Below are 19,005 nucleotides of genomic sequence, written 5' to 3'. Positions count from 1 at the left end.
TCTTACCACGTACATAAAGCTCAGTTACAGAAGAACCTACAGATTTTCCTCAGTCCCTTCCTCTTCACTTTAGAAATCTTATCTGAGCAGAGAACAAGCACAGGAACTTCGAGCCACAGGGGGAGAACTAGGAACAATTAAACAGCTGTACTTTCACAGCGGGAATCCTCTGGCCTTACAACGGCAGTCAGTGATCCTTCTACTAAAGGAACCCAAGTACTCATTCTGGATATACAAGTATTGAAATTCCACACCACGTTTCCCTCGGTGGCTGGAAAGACCGTTCCCTCCAGCCATGCACTAGGATTTCAGATGTGTTCTCTGAATTTCAATGGTGACCATGCAGATGAACAAAATAATGCACATTTTTGATGGCACATTTGGCCAGGATGACATTAAATTTACAAGAATAAATTCAATTAGGAGAACCATTCATGCCCCAACGTTTAACTTATTTACACTGAATAAACACATCAGACAAACCCCTCTCCAGAGATTATTCACAAATGCTTGGCAATGGGAACGCACTCCTTGGTGCGTGTGAGTATAATAAAAGGAAATGAATAATTGCTGCAAAATAATAATTATTTTGCATTTATATCAAATGTTCTACGTGACGATCTCAAAGCACTTAGGTGAAGATTGATATGATGCTGCCTTTTTTAATATTAAGCATTTATCTATATCAATTTACATGTACAGCACCACTGTGTTATCAATCATACCGTGGGCATTGGGATACTCTCTCTGGATCCAACCCCACTGCCCAAGCAAAGGCACTGCATAACTGCAAATGCCACTGAAAGAGCAAGAGAACCTGAAGGCACATACTGGGTCTTTGCTAGAGGCTTTGTACAATGAAATGGAACTGCCAGAACTCGTTTCACAAATGGCTGTGACAGAGTGGCTGACAGTTCTACGGTGAGGAGCCACTCAGCACAGGGCAGCTTTTCCCTCACTGTCCTGCACCACAGCTCCTTTGTTTTCAGCATCACAGGCCTCCACTCTGCTTCCAGCTAAGCGCTCCTGCAGCAAATCGCTTCAATAGGCTGCTTTAAAGTACAGCCCTGCAGCAACAGAGAGGGGATGAGATTAAATGATGGGGAGAGACAGGAGAGAGGACAAGGAAGGAAGGAGGAGATCAGCAGAGAGATGGTGAAGAGAGATGGAGGGGTAAGACAGGATCAAGACGGATATTAGGAAAATATTCTCAGAAGGAGCAGTGGTGAATTGGCACAGGCTACCCAGGAAGGTGGTGAAGTCACCATCCCTGGATGTGTTCAAGATATGTATGGATGTGGCACTGAGGGACGTGCCTGTAAGGATACCTGGTCCCCAATAGGGCCTTGCTTAATGGGAAAGGTGTGCAAGCCACCGCTTCCTTGGATACCAGCAGCATTTGGAGGAAGGATGGCCAACACAGAGCAAATCCCTGGCCTTTTCTGTTCTCTGTCTGAAGGTTCATTTGCTCAATCAAGCCTTGGCCACGGTTCAGCAGAGATGCTCAGGGTCACTTCATCTTGCCTGTTTGTTTGGGCAGCCAGTCAAGCAGCTAGCAGCAGAAACAATGGGATTTTCTCTTTTGTGCGTGCAGGCAAAATTAAATGTGATTTGAACTCGCTGTTGGCTCTGCACCAAATGAACCCCGCAGGGCACAAGTTGTCAGGCAGCTGAGGCAAGGCAGCACTTCCCAGCACAGTGAGAACTTCTCCCTGCCACAGCAGTACGGGGAACATGGCCAGGAGCTTGCCCTGCACTTCGAGATCACCCGCTGGTGGGAAGATGGGGGCCAGAGCAAAGGCTGGCTGCCTCTGTCCCACTGCTCCTCTACCTGCAGCCACAGCAGGAAGCACAAATGCCCACCTCCAGGTGCTCAGGGATGCATCTCCAACAATTGTGCCCAAGCGTTTGGGTGTCCTCCCCAAAACTCACTGGACTTAGATGTTTCCAGTGATCTGCTTTGGGCGGCTCCCAGCAGCAAGAAGGTGTCCTTGGTGCTCTCCGTCATTGTCTTTGGACAATAACATCTACCCTTCAAAGAGGCTGGTGGTGGCCTCCAGGAGCCTGAAGCTCATCTTTCACCAGGTAGACAGCTGATGCCTTGCACCTTGAAATCTGCAGCAAATGCAGGTGACTAAATACAGACATGTTTCACACTCCAATGGGGTCATTCTGGCCTTTCCATGTGCTCAGCACTCACTTAGCCTGCTGCTTTCCCCCACTGCTGTCCTTCCTATCTACCCACGTTCCTGCCAAGGCTGCTGAACAGTACCGTGAAGATAATGAGATTTGGTCCAGCTGTTAAAATCACTACCTACACACAAATTTCCTGTTCAAAATGCCACCAGCAGGTACCAGAGCTTGCCCTTTCCAAGTCAGTCTTGGTCCAGCAAGCAATCACTCTTCATTCCCCTCCTCCTTGCTCTGTTGGCTCAGACACAGAAGCCTGGGACTAACATCCACAGGACCAGGCTCGCCATTTGCAGATGAAGACTGCAGGCAGGAGCTGCTCTGAGCACTCAGCTGAGGGTTATTACCTTAATTTTGTAGCGGGAGTATCTTATGGCCAAGTAACAACACAGATCTGCTGCATCCATTCCTACAGGAAACACGTGCTCTATAACCCCAGCCTCATGGCTGTCCCATGCCCATAGGGCTACCAAAATCCTGCGCCAAGTGCTGGCCCTGAGGCCACCTCAGTCTTTGGAAGTGCTGACCAGAAGTCAAAGATTGGCCAACTTGACAGCTTGGCAGGGAGAAGAGTGTGCACAATCAGCCCCATCACCCAGAGAAGCATCCCCCTCCCCATGGCCAAGAAGGACCCCACTGAGGTGGCTTTGGGCCCCGAGGTCCTTCCTTCCTCTCAGAGCCATCCACAGGAGGGGTTTGTGGGGGAGCAGCACTTAGCAGAGGGAGAGAGGCAGCGAGAGAGCTCATTAGGAGAGAAAATCAAAGCCGAGTGTATGCTAAAGGGACGATTAGGTGAGGAAGGCAGCATCCCAGGAAGCCGGGACGCCCGTCCTGCCAGTCCCTGGGGTGTTCATTATACGCTGGTATTTGCGAGGCTGCACAGCCAACACATCAGGTGTCACTCCCCACCACCCTTCTCATCGACGAATCCCCTCCCGCGGGAGCCCAGCTAATTTGCTCGCCGTCTATTGATCCCCGTGGCAAGTCACCATTAGCGGCAGCTCCGCCTGCCTCCTCCTCCTCACCCGCACCCAGGAGCGAGGGGAGCAGTGGGCTCATTACTGGCGTTATGGGCAACCAGAGATGAAAGGTGCCCAACGTTCTCTGCGCCCGCTCCACATCGCAGAGGGACCCTCCTTAGCTACAAAGCTGTCAGCGTCCTCCTGATTAGTGAATGCTTTCAGGCGCCTTCTCCCCCGCACTCAGCATATTGATCAGCCTTTGTTTGCTGCTTTATGAACCCGTGCATTAATGGGATGAGAGCTTGTAAATGAGCATTGGATTTCCTTTTAAATCTGCCCGAACGAAGGAAGTGCAGAGTGCTTGCAAGGGGGAGGATTCCCCTGCCCCATTCCTACCACTGGTGCTAGGAGAAAGCCTCCATGGGGAAGGCAGATGGGAGTCCTCCTGGACAGCAGGCAGTTTTCTAAGCAGAAAGCATTTGCTATAAGGCAGGTACCTAACATGACCTGGCAGTGCTACGCTCCCCTGGGCACAGTGGAAGAAGTTCTGGGGGAATGCTGCAGCCTGGCCACAAACATGGCAGATCAGACCCTTGCGGTTGATCCTTTTGCTATCACTTAAGAAAAACATGCTTATCTCTCCGTTTTCCAAGCCATTCCCATTATTCTGAATGCAAAGTGGATTTGGTGAAATGGCAGATGGCTGGCATTCTCCCCAGGAGGAAAAGAGGTTGAGTCGCATGAGATATACGGGACGCTCAGTCCTATTTGCTCAGCTGTAGATCTGCCTTACTTAGGCCATCGATCATCCCACTATCAGACACAGCCAGGACACATCCCTTACTCCTACAAGTTGCACAGACCTGACACCCATGTGAAGGTCCAAGGTGCTCCTTCCATTGGCTAAACCTCCCAATTTCAGCTCTGCATCCTCCTCTTGCTTTCCTACCACAGTTTGATTTATGAAGCTGTGAGGTTTCATTTCAATGTCACTGAACAGGATGTTTTGGGGTCATTTTGTTTGCAGGTTTCCAGTGGAAGGTACACATGGAAGGGTCCTCGTGAAGCTCACAGCAGCCGCTGGTGTTGGGAAGAACATCCTTACCCAAAGATACACCTCTGTTGTTCCATCTAAGAATCATTCTTTCAGCAGAAAGTCAGGAGAAAGCTATTAGAGTCTCTGGAGCTGGCTATTACAGGGAAATATTACTGCTTGTACTAAACTAATGAATTGCTTTTCCTTGCAATACTCTAATGTATTGCTTTTGCTTGCAGCTTGCTGGGGCTTCCCAGGGAGCTGTGAGCCTAAAGTAACACTGCAAATACACCTTCCCTGATGCCCAAAGCCTGTTAAGAGTCCCAACTCACCCTGAAACCCAACAAGAAAATCTGACTTCAAGAGGCTTTGTTGATCGGCAGAAAATTAAGTTTTGGGGAGGCATTCTGCTGGACCAGAAGTGACCAAGAGCACATCATGAAACTGATTTTCCAAAGATTGACCTTTGGAGCTGGAAACCTCACTGAAGGATTTTTCATTTTCCCATCTGGACAGATAACAATAGAGTGGAGAATCCCAATGCCAATTAATATAAAGCTGGGACAGAAATCAACAGTTATCTGTACCAGACCCAAAGACATGCAGAGGAAGAAAGAGAATGGACTGGCAGCTCTCACCAGTGAAGTTCCTGTGCTTTTCTGACACGAGAAGTCCAGAAATCATAAAAGCAGCTGCCACCCAAATTTTCCTTCTCAGTGAATAAGACACGAGGAAGGAGCATATCTGTGCATATAGTCCACAGATAACCCAAAGCCTCCTGTGATGCTTTTCATGGGGTTTCTGGCTAGAACCCAAATTCATCTCTAGAACAGGATGCTTTACCTCCAGAGACTTTATAAACTTGCTGTATTCCCTCAAGGGTAACTCCTTCCCTTGAAACAGCAGCAAGGTTTCTGGAATGAGTTCCATCAAAGAAACACTGTTATTTGTCAGTGTCTTCCTTCCTGTTCGTAGCCCGTCCTGCTGCAGCATCCTAATCCATCCACCCACATATCTAGACACAGCAAGGCAGTGAAAAAATTACACTAGTTCAGGGGACCTTTGGAGATGACTTTCTGAGAAAATGACTTCTTTTTTTTATTATTATTATTATTGTTCTTGTTGTTGTTGTTATCTATTTCTTTGTCTGCTGCAGAGTTTTTCCCCTTCCTGCAGTAAATCTGCCATCAGCCTCAATACTGTGTACTTGTTATCTGTGCAGTGACACGGGCAGACCTCAGACCAAAGCCAGGACTCCAGTGCTCTGTACTGTACCTACAGGAGGCACAGTGATACAGCTTGGTGCAGCCCTTCCCACGGCACTCCCTGCCTCTGACTCTGGCAGCTGGTTTTAATGCTCCAAGCCTGTCTATGCCATCACATCCAATTCAGGAACAGCCAAGGAGATAAGGAGTAGCTAAGAGGTAGGTGAAGAGGATCAGAACAGAGCACAAGTCAGGCTGAGGTAACACAGAGGCACTCTGGGCGCTGTAACACACTGCAGGTGGGAAGGCAGCCACATAAATGCAGCAGCAGCAAGGAAATCAAAGTCAAGCACTAATGCTTGTGATCTTTTTTAATCTATCGATTAACTCAGTGATTCTTTCCAGCCCTAAACACTGCTAATCTGTTACTCTGGGAATAAACTGGGAGCAGGGAAAGAAAGAAGTTTTCCTCTCAGGAACACTTCTCGAGGCTTTAGTGTCTTTATTGTGATGAAACAGACTTTTGAGCTTTCTCATAAAGGAGAAAAAAAAAAAAGAGAGAGAGAAAAAAGAAAAACCCATGGAGAATGTGTCACTCCTCTAACAGCCATGGGATTCGAGTACGTAAGGGGAACAGCATGCACCAAGTTTCAAATCCCTGAATCTGATGGGTCAGAAATCTCTACCTGGTGATATATTACTGAGACTTAACTTATGGGGACAACTTTGACGTATCACCTCATACTCCGTGTGCACCTGCCACTACACAGTGGCTGCCAGGAGGATTTGTCACCTATTACAATGGCACTTCATACTCAGCCTACATATCAGGGGCACTGGTCACCCTCCCAGCAGCACAGGTCCTCCCAGGGCTGCAGAGGACCATAACCAGCCTGAATGGATCCTCTCACCCAGTCAGAGCCATCATAACATCTGCACATCTGGAGGAAAGAGACTGGAGTCATCTAGGAGTGATGCTGTGACCCTGAGTCCCCATTCCCACTGGGATTGCTCTTCTGGGTGTCAGCACTGCTGGCCGTGCCCCTATAACACAAAATACATGCAGGAGCTCTTCAGCCCCAACACTTGCCTTCTGCTTCCTCATTCCCTCTGAATTCTCCCTCAGATACCCAGGTTTCCTCTCTCCCCCTCTTCCTTGCTTTCTTTGAAGTCTCCAGTCGCCCCAGTTCCCTTCTTCCTCTCATGCCAGGGCCAATTTATAGTGTTAATTAGTGATGAATTAGCAGTGTAAATCCCATTCGAAGCCCCAGACCCACTATGATGAATTCCTGTGAGGAACCTGACAAATCTTATGTTAATATCTTCCTTTTCTTCATCAAGCAATTACTTCTCAGTTCATTTGCCTGCAAAGACTGAGCCCACACCCTCAGATTGTGCTGGAATGTGTGGTTTGACTTTGTCAATTAATTATTGAATGGCTTACATGATGCTGTTAGACTATTAAAAAAAAAAACACCACACATATGAAAGTAGCTCCTTATTTATTAAATTTCAACACACTGGTCATTAAAGTGCTTAGGGGGAATGCTGACACCAACTTCTCTGTTCCTAAGGCTTCCCGCCATCCCCACATCTGCTGAGTCTCTGCCTGCTTAATCATGGTGACATTGCATCTTGACAGAATCACAGGATCATTATGGTTGGAAAAGACCCCAAAGGTCATCTCATCCAACCACCAGCCCACCCCTACCATGCTCACTGACCATGTCCCTCAGTGCCACATCCACACACATCCTGACAGCTCCAGGGACGGTGACAGCACCACCTCCACGGGCAGCCCGTTCCAACACCTCACCACTCTTTCTGACAAGTTTTTCCTAATACCCAACCTGAACCACCCCTGTGCAACCTGAGGCCATTGCTACTCACCCTATCAGTATTACTTGAAGAGGCCAACCCCCACTTCACCACAACCTGCTTTCAGGTAGTTGTAGAGAGCAATAAGGTCTCTCTGAGCCTCCTCTTCAGACTGAGCAATCCCAGTTCCATCAGGAACTGCAATATATGGAGCTGGAGGAGCCTTTTCTTCCACTCACTTGCAGTCTGGAGTTATAAAAATGCCCCTCTGTTCTCTGCAGCTGACTACCAAACCACAGCCTGGCATGTCAGAGAGAAGCAAGCAATTAAAGAGACAAAGTGCTGAAAAATACATAACAAAAGCCCCGCAAATGGATATTGGGTGCCTGGAGAACAAAGGCAATGCTCGTTAATGACGAACATGGTTTAGTTAATTTTTAATAGTCCATAACAGAAGAGAGAGATGAGAAAAGCATGCTGGTGTGAGGCAGGAAACTCTCCTCCCTGTGACTGTGAACAGGGCTCCATGCACTCACTCTGTAAACTTGTGAAGCTGCTCTTTCCACACTAAATCCCCAGGTGAAAATCCCAGATAAGCTGAAGCAAACCATATCCTACACACCTAAACCCACACCCCCAGCAGCACCCAATGCCTCCAGGCCCTGCTGCAGTGCACAGAGAATACAAATTTGCTCTGTGTGCATGCACCATGTTGGTCTGGGCATCCTAGAGAGCAAACAATAGCATCGCAGCAATTCCAGGGTTCATCGGGGAGCAAAGCAATCACCCAGCACTAGAACAGCACCAAGCACACCTCACTCCTGTTCCCAGTGCTCCAAAGTCCCACAAAAGCAGGGCAGACTCCATCCCACCTCCCTGGCCTGGCCTACAACTCTGCAACAGGGAAGTGGGCAGCGCGGGTCCCAGCCAAGGGGATAGCAGAGGGAGGGAACGGTTTCTCCCAGGAGCTGCAGATTGCTGAGAAGCCAGAGAAAGAACTGTCAAAAACTAATTTAAAAATGTAGCGTTCCACTTGATTTCATGTCTCAACATGTCGCTTAACAGCAATTTAGTTGTCCCCCCCCTTCCTTTCTCAGAGACGCTGACACTTTTTTAATAAAAAAGCATAGAGGAGCTTCAGGCACTTTATTAAGTGCACAGCAAGGGTGCCAGCACCCATGCCTCTGTCCCGTGCTCCCTATTAGTGTAACGAGGACTTCAGGAGTGTGGCAGTCAGCAGAACCCCCTCCCCACTTCCAGCCTATCTGATTTCCCACAGCACATGCTTGGCTTCCTCTGGAAATAGCATCTGCAATTGGTGCCCAGAGGTGGGTCTGCCTGGGTGAGAGGCATTCAGTGCACCAGATCTGCCAGCAAGCTTAGAGAATTATTAGAATTTCTAATTTTTTGCCTTTTTTTTCCCTCTTTTTCTTTCCTTTCCTTTTTTTTTTTTTTTTTTTTTTTTTTTTTTGGTCCTTTTCGTTTTTCTCGTGTCCCCAAGCCACACTGTGATGCAGGAGCTGCTGCTGCTGCCATGGTTACAATCCCATCTCTCAGCCAGAGCTTCCGGAGGGTGCAGAGCCCTCGGAGCTGTGTGCCACACTGACCATATACAGGAGGATGCACTGCCTGCCAGTGTCCACAGCTGGCCAATTCCCCAGCCACCCCTGTGTTGAGTCTCCCTTTCTCAGACTTAATGGCTTGGAGCTCCACAGGACATTTTTGCAGCAAGGCACCAAGCACGCTAGCTGTGGTGCTGTTGGAAGAGTTAATCTGTGACATCTCAGTGGTGGGCTCAAAGCATAGTTGGAGTTTGGCTGATTGCTTTGGCACTGGGGACCTCATGAGCACACAGAAAATCCATACAGCAAGGTGGGCAAACAGCCTTTGGAATCCTCCAAGCAGCTCCTCTCGTGGCCCTAAGGAGATCTGAGCCCAGTTCCCAACTGGACTAGGAGCAGCCAATCATCCTGGAAATCTCAACCTGGGATCCCCCCACAGGAATCTCAAGGGAGGCCCTCTTTTTCCACAAGACCTCTTTTTCCATCCCAGACCTGTATCTACACTACAAGCAGCCCCACCAAGCCTGCTGCCATCCTCTGGATTCTCCTGCAGCTTTGCCCATCCCTCAGCACAACCCCAGCCTCTGCAAAGGCTGCAGGCTGTGAAGCTGCACATCCCGGGCTCCAGCTGTGGGGAGGCAGGGATGCTCCCCTCGCCCAGATGAGGCCAGCAGCAGCTACTTGTGCTCGGTGGCAGAGCAGCATCCCCTCCGTGCAGGGCTGTGAGTAGCTATAGTAACTGGCTCAAGCTGCATCCCAGCTGTATGTTTGCCTTGCCCTGACGATGCTTGTGTTCATCTTCAGTGCTCCTTTTGTGGCTCGCCCTGTCTTTCTGCTGATGGAAGGCAGAAAGCACGGTTTTGCAACAGTGAGACTGCTCAGAAAAGTGCAGCACAAGGGCTCACGGCTGCCCCCTGGCACACACCGGTAGCTACTCGGTTGTTCCCAGAGCTATCTCGTGAAGCAGCGCAGGCACCACGCTTAATCTCCGGATAACTTCATTTCTCATCCATGCAGTCAGGAGATTGCAATTCCCCCGGCCCCTTTCGCGGAGTTCATCCAAGCCTTCTGGGCACAGCATCTGCTCGGTGCTGCAGCACCACACACCAAACAGCCCTGCTCCCCGCCCAGCTGTGCCTGCTCAGGTAACAAATTTCAAAAGCATCCAGATGATTCAGACACTCATAATCGGGCTGGGGAAGCACTTCTGAGAAGGGATCTTGGGCTCTTGACACTTTTTGAAATGTTCCTCGCAATAATTTAAGAATGTCTCAACTACCAATTACGGCTTGATTAACAATGGTAAATAGGAGCCCTGAGTTCTGCCATCCTTCTTTCTGCCTCAGCTAATAATGACAACTGCACCAAGGGCTGCCAGGGGAAATGTTTAATATTGGAAGCCGTGATTTATTTATTTATTTATTCCTTTTGTGCTTTATAAACAAGATGATGACACTTCTTTCTCTCTGGTTTTGGCTTTGTCATGCCAAGTGGCATGTCTGACACCAGCTGAAAACACCTGGAACGGTTCTGATAGGAGCAGAGCCAGCTGCCTTTTCCTTTTTCTCCAGGACGGGGAGGTGTATATCGGATGTGAGTGTCTCTCCTCGCTAATAATGTCATCTGAATAAATAACCGGTCGTGGCTCTGACCTGGCTCAAGTGTTTGCTCTCTGCCTTCTTTTGCAGGAATTCATTTACAGGGTCTTCCCTTGCTTCACACTGATTCTTATTTTACTTTAGCCTTTTATTTACTCAATGCTTTCTTTTCTTCTCCCCCTCTCCTTTCCCTCCACTAGGCGGGCATTCAATCACAGCTGCCGGTGGGGGGGGGGCTGCAGCTGAGCTTTTCACCTGCTTGCACTGGAAGCAGAGGAAAACTGAGAAGCAGTGATGAACATATAAAAATCTGCGTGCCCAGATCCCACCTCACCCTTACTGTGTTCTGGGAGAGGTGGAAAGTGAAGCAGCACCATGCAGGAGATGCTTTGGGCTGGGTGATGGTGAGATGTGATGTGTTGATCCCAGGCCCTCCTGACTCCATCTCTCAAGGTCTCCCAGCTCAGCCCCCTTCCTCTCTCAAGTCACACTTCTGTCCCATGATGAAGGTTAAGGCTGTGTCACAAGCAGATGGCAGTGATGGATCCCTCTTCTTGAAGCACCAGGCGTGCTGCAGAGCTCTGGCAGCACCCATCTCCATTGGGCCATCACAGAGGCCCTCCATCGTCTCCTCATCGTCAGTGAGGGGAGAGCACACCTTGGGATGCCAAGGGCGTTCCTGGCAGCAGCCGTGAGGAGAGCGAGCTGTGTGACAGTGATGAAATGTGAAAGCAGCTGCTTTTAAGGCCTTTCATCCATCATCCTTGTGAGCCTGCGACAGTGACAACGAGAGGGCGGGCGGGACAGAGGGGGACCTGAGAAAGATGCATGGAGTGGGGAGTTGGCTCTGAAGGCTTGGCACAGATTAAAAACAAACAGCTCTTCCCTCTGCCTGTGCATTTCAGCATCCCTCCTGCCTGCACAAATAACCCGTCTTCGGCCATTAGAAGGCCTGCTGCTGGAGACTGACAGAGAGGTGACTGTAAGTCCATTCCTGCCTCCAATCCAGGCCTCCACTCCACAGACAGCCACAATCAGCACAGCAGAATGAAGCTCACATTGCACCTGCTGGGAAGCAGGGCCTGATGACAGTGCAGGCCAGGAGCTCTGAGGGCCATGGTGGCTCAGGTGGCTCCTCAGCCCCAGCAGTCTGTGCAAGGTTTGGCTGGGTGCACTGTGGCAGTGACATTTTGGAAGAGGAGCTGGTTTCTGTTGCACTAAGCATGCTTCACAGAAGTGGGGTGTTCATCTCCAATCAATTGCTTTTTCTGATTGTTGTTAGGAAATACGGGTAAATCAGGTTCTGCTTTTCTCTCGCAACTTTGCGATGCAGCCAGTCTCAAGCTTCTTCCAATTGCTTGGAAATGGGAATCTGCTGTGGAAGAACTTACCTGCTCCCAAGGGCCAGAACACTGACAGCATCACATCTATGCCATGTATAGAGAACTGCCATGTGAAGGAAGCATCACACAGCAAGTAAGAGTGCTGGGGCAGCCAGTGATGTGCGTGGGTCATTGGCTGAGATCACCCTCAGTGCCCCTTAATGAGCTTTTGCTGGAAGGACTGGAAGAGCAGAAGCTTGAGAACAGAAGCTGTTTTCTTCACTCCTCAGAAAGCAGGGAACAGATGGGCAAGGGGCAGCCCACTAGATCCTAGTAAAGGGCTGTGGATGAAAAGCAAGAGCAGAGTTGTCATGCAACTGTTTGCATTATTTTGGGCTCAGATGTTTGCAAATACAGGCTGCTCAAAATTGATCTCTTTCTTTTTTTTCTTTTTCTTAGACAGCGTGTGATAAATGTGTTAATTTTGCATTCAGCTCTGGGAGCCGAGAGGGGGCTGAGAGGAAGAGCAGCAGGGAGAAGTGACTCGCTCTGTTAGTGCAGAACCGGGTGAGCAAGCACCCAGCTCCCCATGAGCGTGGGGGTGTGTGCAAGTGACTAATCCACACCTCACTGTCCCCAGGGTCTTCCCACTTGCATCTCCACACTCCTGGCAGACACTAATGAATTCAGACCTGCAGCCTGCAAGGAGATGGGCTGCTCTCTCTGCAATCCACTCACAGAAGATGGAACCAGGGCACAGATGGAAGAAATCACTTTCCCAAGGATGCATCACCCGTCTGTGGCACAATGTAAGGGAATCTTGTTCTGCTCTGTCTCATTTTCCCATGATGAGCAGGGCTCAGTGTTCACACTGTGGAACTGGGGTGAAAATTTCCCTTGCCCATTTTCAGCTGCTCAGTGGATCTCCATGTCCACAAAGCCCTATAGGTGTCTGGAGCAACTCTCTTCAAGCAGCCATCCTGGTGGCCTCTTCAGCCATGGGGTCCAGATGTGGAGTTCTCAGTACAGGAGAGGCATTGATCTGGAGCACATCCACAAAAGGGCCTCAAAAATGATCCATGGAATGGAGCACCTCTCCTATGAGGACAGGCTGAGAAAGCTGGGGCTGTTCTGCCTGGAGAAGGGAAGGCAGTGAGGAGACCTGAGAGCGGCCTTTCAGTATGTAAAGGGGAGCTACAGAAAGAAGGGGACAGACTCTGTAGCAGGGTCTGTGCTGACAGAACAAGAGGAAATGGTTTCAAGCTCAAAGAGGGTAGATTTAGGCTGGATATAAGGAAAAAATCTTCTACAGTGAGGGTGGTGAGACACTGAAACAGGTTGTCCAGTGATTGATGGTTGATGCCCCGTCCCTGGAGACTTTCAAGGCGAGGCCCTGGACAATCTGATCTAGATGTGGTGCCTCTGTGATTTGCAGGGGAGTTGGACCAGATGGCTTTTAAAGATCCCTTCCAGCTCTAAAGATTCTATAATTCTATGATACTATGACCTCAGGCCAGATGATGCACATGCCATAATCCCTTCTGAGCAACACGGTGCTTCTCAGGGTTTCCACAGCTCTTGCTGTTCTTGCTTTTTTTGCAGTGTCTCTTTCCATGCCAGAAAGTCAGTGACCATGGCAAGGGTTGGGTTTCTCATGGGGGTGTGGACAGCCGAAAGTGTTTCTGAATTCCCAATCACTTCAGAAGCAAAGCCAGAAAGACCCTTGAGGAGAAGGCAGACAACAAATGAGGCAGACAGCCTCTTTTTTTTTTTTCAGAAGACCTTCATCCATGGAAGCTCAGGGATGAGCTGGAGTGCTCATCAGTGGCAAGGGCAGCATTGCAGCAGCAGCAATTGAAAATCAGAGTGGCAGGAGAAGGAGTGCATTTCGGGAGTGCTCCTGAACAGGAGAAGGAGACAATTTTCAGGATCGCTGTCTTTCACTGAAATGTCCATTCTGAGGTTGACCAAACTGAGTCTTTGAACACTGAAAATCAGCAAATTATTTCAGCTGAGGGGAAAAAACTGAGAATTTCAAAAGCTCTATATCAACATTTTCTGAATTACCTGTTTCAAGTTTTCTTGCTGAAATAACCATTTATTTTTACAGATCTTTTATAGTCCATTAGACTTTTTATTTTTAAATCCCTAAGCAGAACATTTGCTTTCAAACTAAGTCATTTACTCAACACAAGATGATTTTTCTGCTTTTCATTTCAGCAGGAAACTGAAAAATAATGAATTTCACAATGACCCCCAGTTTTTCTTTTTGTTGTTTTTTTCCTTTTTTTTTTTCTTTTTTTTTTTTTTTTTTTTTTTTAATGCTGCTATTCCTGTAGCAAACCAAAGGAGTGCCTATTTGCACAGCTATAGTCAAATGTCACTTTCCTTAAATTCTCTATTGACCAGCTAAGGGCAAAAGGCTATGCAGCTGCTTAGGAAAGCATATGGCATGCTCTCCTGACAAACACAGAAACCCAAGCTACTCACTGTCTTAGCTAATTGCCAGGCAGAAGACTTGCAGATATTTTGTCAGTAGTTTTGGAGTGGGATAAGTTTTGCAGCGAGGACAACATCGTTCCCTAAATAATGGACATTGGCATGGGATCATCCAGCAACCCCGGATCTTGTCCCTTTAGTGGCCAAAGCAGAATAGGGCAGGCATACAAAACCTCCTTTTAATCCCCTTCCTCTCCAATCATTTTCAGCACAGAGACTTCCTGAAACAGAGGTAATTTCTCTGTGTTTAGTAACTACCAGTGGGTTTTCCTCTTTTAGACTTAATGGAAACTTTAGCATAATGTCCTGAAGCAAAGAGTGTAGCACAGTAATTACCTTTCCCAGGAAGAAGAATGTCTTTTTGCTTCTTTCAGGCCCAGCTGTTGCTATATTTGTTTGATGGGTTTTGAATTTGAAAAACAAGCCAAAATCTGATGGCACTGTCATCCTTAAAGCATTTTGGAGAACTCTGTGACCTGATTCCCAGATCTGCAAAGTTCCTTCTGAGATACCAAGTTAGAAAAAGGGAGTTCTTGCAGTGAAGCAAGATGTGGCGTGAATGATAGAATCATAGAATCATTAAGGTTGGAAAAGACCTCTACGATCATCTTGACCAGCCACCAGCCCATTCCCACCATGCCACTGACCATGTCCCTCAAGGCCACATCTACCACAGCCCTTGGACACCTCCATGGACTGCACCACCTTCCTGGGCAGTCTGTGCCACTGCCTCACCACTCTTTCTGAGAAGTTCTTCCTAATACTCAAACTGAATCTCTCCTGGTGCAATTTGAGGCCATAACTTCTTGTCCTATCACTAGTGCATTCAGGAGACCAACATTTAGGCAGGAGCCTAAAAACAATTCTGCTGCATCTTTTTGTAATGACTCTTTGGACAGTCGAAGTCTCCTTGCTTCTCCAGACTCCTCTCACACACCGTGTCCCCATCCTACAGCTATCTCAGCATCCCTCATCTTGGCTTATTTAAATTGGTTTGTGTTTGTCCCCAGACTGAGCCAGTACTCTAGATGCAGATTCACAAGTGCCAAGAGCACTGACTGGAGACTGTGCACCTTCCCTGGGTTTGCAAATTTTATCTTTGTTCTTACATGAACTTTCCTCTGTAGTTATTGCAGGTATCAGCACAAGCTTTGCCTGGCAGCTCTATACTTGCTCTGCCCATCTCCTAGATTAGAGCTCTTCACAAGCCAGCTCTAATCCAAAAGCTGAGTAGCTAGGTTGACAATGTGTGAGACTGAAATCACCAAGCCATGCTGAGGAGGTGGGGGCACGACAGCTGAAGCTCAGTGCTAACAGTAGAGATTTAGCACATGTGCAACCACAGGGGAGAACTGAAAGCATGGGCTCACATCCATTTGCAAGAATCTGCACAAAGCCCCTTGTCCTGTGTTTGTGCAGTGGGATAAAGATCTCATCCTGCTTTGCTCAGGGCCTTTCACCCTCTCAGAGTTGGAGATCAGAATATAATGCAAGGGTAGAGCTTCTGACAGGGGAGCCTGGTATTTTAATGAGTCACTTGAGATGCAGAGCCATGGATGTCCAGGCATTCCTGGAGATGTTTTAATAAATAACAATGAAGATAACAATTTAAACACAGTGAGCAGGAAATGCATTATTGAGCATGCATAACACAGTACAAACTTAGAGCCTATTCAAAGCCTTCAGAAAGCAGCCAAGCAAAATTCAAACAAACAGAAGCAGGCAGGCACATCTGTGCTTTAAAGGCTGTCTGTAGCTGAGCACTGCAACCTTTACCTGCAGCAACTTGTTATATCCATGCGCCTGCCTGCTCTCTCCATCTTTCTGCTGGAGCTGACTTGCTCCCAGCAGGGCAGAAATGAGGGACATGTGTGCATGGAGCAGTTCCTGGTGTCTGTGGGTCTGTACTGCTCTCCAGGCTGCAGCCTCTGAGCCAACAGAGGTGCCCTCCCACAGCTCTTCACTGCTTTGGGTCTGCTTAGAGAAAAGATGCTTTCCCATTCTTCCTGATAGCTTAGGATCTCTGCGCCTCAGATGGGTGTTCCTGAGTCATTCTCAAAAGGAAGGAAGGTTTGATATAAAAATTCGGGAAGGTTGGAGGATTATTAACTGCATGTAAACATCTGTGGTGCATACTGGTTGTGGAGACTGTCCCTTGGATTGTGTGGCCTCCTAGGAGAGAAAAAGATCTACGAATGGTGTTGAAAAGAGTTGTGGCCAAAGCAGAGAGCTCTGCTGCTCCAATAACCACTGTAGGATTACAGGGAGAATTCAAGGATTGCAAAGAGTGCCAAGGGAGCCACATTACTGTGCAACAGCCGTGCCAAATTAGAGCATGATCCTTAGCTTAAGGTCTCAGTTTTAACATCCAAAGATCAGAGCAAAGTGCAGAGCGAGATAATTAAAATTTTACAGTAATGCAAAGGGAGGGGAAATCTTGAAAATGTCTTTAGATGTATCTCTTTTTCTTTTTTTTTTTTTAATGACTATAAAGCATGACCCGAGTGATTTAGCTCAATACCTGTTGTCGGCTTAAAGCTAAAGGCATTAACGAAACTAAGCCAGGCACATGATCTTTGCAGCTTTTCTTGTTTGCATCAGCTATGACAGGAACAAATATTTTTCCTTCCAACCTTCTACTTTTGATCCCATCACACTGCTCCCTGCCCAGAGGGGATGGAGCAGAGAAGTGATGGTGTCTCCCAGGAGGAGCAGTGGCTGACGGAGTTTGGAGGTGAGGGACAAGCTAGCAGCTGGGTGATTGCAGGACGTGGGAAGCAGATGTTGGTAGTCCCGAGACAGAAGTGAACAACAAGGTTTTCCAGCAACAGCACGGTGTGCACAAGGCACTGCACACAAACCTGCCCAATGTTTGAAGCACAGCACTGCTGGGTTTCTCAGATATCTGCTGAATAGCTGAGGAAGGTTTTATTTAAACTTGGTTCCTATTGCCAAAGGCCCCGCTGTCTGAGTTGACACAGAGTATTCCTCAAGTAGCTACTGAAGCAGCAATCTCCGACATGCTCCCAAGACCTTATCTGTGCCAATTCTGTTTAGATGGGGCTTGATTTTCCTCTCACTTACACCTGCTTCACAGCAGGGTAACTCCACTAAAAAGCCTCCTCATTTATGCCCACAAGAGGAAGAGTCAAGGCCATCCCCTGCAGGAAGCATGCACACAAAATACCACATGCACGATGTGCTATAAAAAACAATCCCTCAACTGCTTCCACCATCTCAGCACAGAAGCTCCTCTCTCCAATGCTGTTTTTAATAAAAATCTTGTGGAGAGGAAACTGCCTTCCTGAGCCATCACGCACAGAGACTCATGAGAACTGTTGGGTTGGATCATGACAGTATAAACTGGTTTATTGCCAGAATAAGCAACAGATGCCAGCAGTGTGACACGGAGCGAGTATTTGGCAGTTTGTTCAAATACTCTGACAGCGGCAGGCATTTTAGACTCCGACAGATAAGAAATTGGCCAGCAAAATGCATTGATTGAGTATGTGGGCTGCAGAGTCTGCCCCGCCACCTCCCTGAAATAATGCAGGACTGGTTCCAGGAGCGTGTGCAGCTCCTGCAGGGCACACCTACTGCTGGATGCCATACAACCTGTAACTTTGCTTCTGGCCATTGTTTAGGGAGACGGCATTTGTTGTGGGCTTCTGTGGGGGGTTTCAGACAGAGCAAATGGTTTGCTGTCATATTTCACTGTCTGAGCCTTTTTTTTTTTTTGCAGATAGACAATGCCTTTTTTGTGAAACCCCACCTAGAGAGGGAGGTGTCACCATCAGGTAGTATAATGGGGAATTTCTCTGCTAGAGAGAGATGGATGAAGTAGTGCAAGTATAGAGTAAGAAAGGCTGGGATGATAGGTAGGTAGATAGGTAAGTAGACAGACAAGCTGATAGGTAGATAGATGGGCAGATAGGTAGGTAGATAGGTAGGTGAGTAGATAGGTAGGTAGGTAGGTTGGTAGGTAGGTAGGTAGGTAAGCAGCTAGGCAGGTACATAGATAGATAGATAGATAGATAGATAGATAGATAGATAGATAGATAGATAGATAGGTAGGTAGGTAGGTAGGTAGGTAGGTAGATAGATAGATAGATAGATAGATAGATAGATAGATAGATAGATAGATAGATAGATAGATAGATAGATAGAAAGCCCTGGTGGTTGGCCAGCACCTTAGTAGCATCCGTCTCATTTTCACAGCTGGGTACCTACAAGCAGGGCCAGGGGATGGCTCATTCTGTCCTTCTGATTTGAGTCTGTGCTCTGTGAGTAGAGAGCCATGTGGGGTTTGTAGGCGAGGCTTCAGATCCCCTCTGAGAGGCTGAATCCCCTCCACTTGTGGGTTGCAGGATCTCATGGAGACGCAAGGATTGGCAATACCCATCTGGGGCGCTGGATCATAGAATCATGGAATCATTAGAGTTGAAAGGGACATCTACAGCTAGAACAGGATGCTCAGAGTCCTGTCCAGCATGACCTTGAATGACTTCAAGATCATTAGAGGAGAACAAGGAGAGCAGATTCTTGAACTACATCTTCACAGAGCAAGGAAATTGAGTGGAAAAATAAAACATCCTGCTGAACAGAACTGTGCTAGGGAGGGAGAGTAATCAGGAAGAGAGAGAAAAGCTCCCTTCTGCCTCCAGCTATGGATATGATCAATGATCCTCATGGAGCAAGGCACACCAGGAGGGAGGTTTGGGTGCTGCTGGCGGAGAAGTGCAGCTGCCATGGCAGAGCTACAGCTGAGGGCACAAGCAAAAGACCAAAGTCAATGTGCACGACACAGGTATCA

The sequence above is a fragment of the Lagopus muta genome, chromosome 2 (assembly GCF_023343835.1).
Source record: "Lagopus muta isolate bLagMut1 chromosome 2, bLagMut1 primary, whole genome shotgun sequence".
Lineage (NCBI taxonomy): Eukaryota > Metazoa > Chordata > Aves > Galliformes > Phasianidae > Lagopus > Lagopus muta.
This window is presented reverse-complemented; position numbering follows the sequence as displayed.